The sequence below is a fragment of the Arachis duranensis genome, chromosome 3 (assembly GCF_000817695.3).
Source record: "Arachis duranensis cultivar V14167 chromosome 3, aradu.V14167.gnm2.J7QH, whole genome shotgun sequence".
Classification (NCBI taxonomy): Eukaryota; Viridiplantae; Streptophyta; class Magnoliopsida; order Fabales; family Fabaceae; genus Arachis; species Arachis duranensis.
Genome location: NC_029774.3, coordinates 132,055,307 through 132,056,647, shown reverse-complemented (window position 1 = coordinate 132,056,647; position 1,341 = coordinate 132,055,307).

Below are 1,341 nucleotides of genomic sequence, written 5' to 3'. Positions count from 1 at the left end.
AGGGCTTATGCTAGAGAGGAAGGATTATCAGCTTTTATTAAAATCTTTCACGAAGGAAATCAAGACAGTATCTTGGAAAACTAGTAAAGCTATATACTATTAATCCTTGTTCAATTTTCCTAAATAGATTTGAATTTATTAATGAGTGCTTTTTTTTTCCAGCTTCGTCACTTACCTGTACCAAGTTTTGAATTGCCTTAAAAAAAGGTTTGACTAAAGAGAAACAATTCGCTTCTCAAGCTAATTGGTTCGTCTTAAACTCTTTTTCTCAGTCATAATGTTTAATAGCCTTATTGACAGGGGTGGAGTTACATAAAATATTAGAAAGGGCAAAAAATATTTACACAATAAAATAAGACTATAATAAAATTTTAAAAAAGAATTAAACTGAAATTTATATATAATTTATATATAAAAAATTAAAATTAGAGAGGATCATTGTCTCCTTTCTATGTATGTAGTTCCGTTCCTGTTTATTGACTTTTATTTTTCTTTTGTAATAACTATAACCTAACTTGATGTTTCAATTTATATGAAAAATGAGTTCAGGGTTAATGGCAATAACAGTTTCTAAGACTGATAATGCAGACGAAATTTACAGATACATAATTTCTCTAATTACTGAACTACTTCGATTTCTTAACAAGGTATTTTAGGATACAATTTCATAATATTTTTTAAGTTGTTAATATAAATAAATAAATATAATATATGAAAAGATGTTTGAAATTTAACAAACGAGAAGTACTAACGAGCTAATAAGTTTTATAATTTATAATTATTAATTAATCATTATTAATATTTTTAATAGTATAAAATTACATCTAATAATATAGAATTACTCATTATGGTAGCCCTAAATTTTCTCATAATGAAATCCTAATTTCCATGCAGCGTTTGGAACCATGTGGCTTTATCGCTCTTGTAGAGTGTTTAGCCATAGTCACATCTTTCTACGCAAGCAATTCAATGGAAATTCAAGCAGCTATGCAAGTAATTTGGGAATTTATCTGTCTTGAATCCAAGCTTGGTGTAAGTACTTCACTAAAAAAATCCTTAGTTAAATGTTTATTAATTGAAGTATGATCTCATTGATCTGTTTTTATTATTACTTACTTATGAAGCTTTTCTTTTCTTTTTTTTTTCTTTTTCAGTCACTTAGGCTATGTTTATTTTTGAAAAGAAAATAAGCTAAGACACTGAGAATAAGATACAAAAGATAGAGACACAAAATTTTGTGTTTTCGTCTTTTGTTTAGTGATAAATTAGAACAAATTATGAAAATTTAATTTATTTTATTATTTTTATTCAAAAAATTTGAGAAGAAAATATAATAATAAA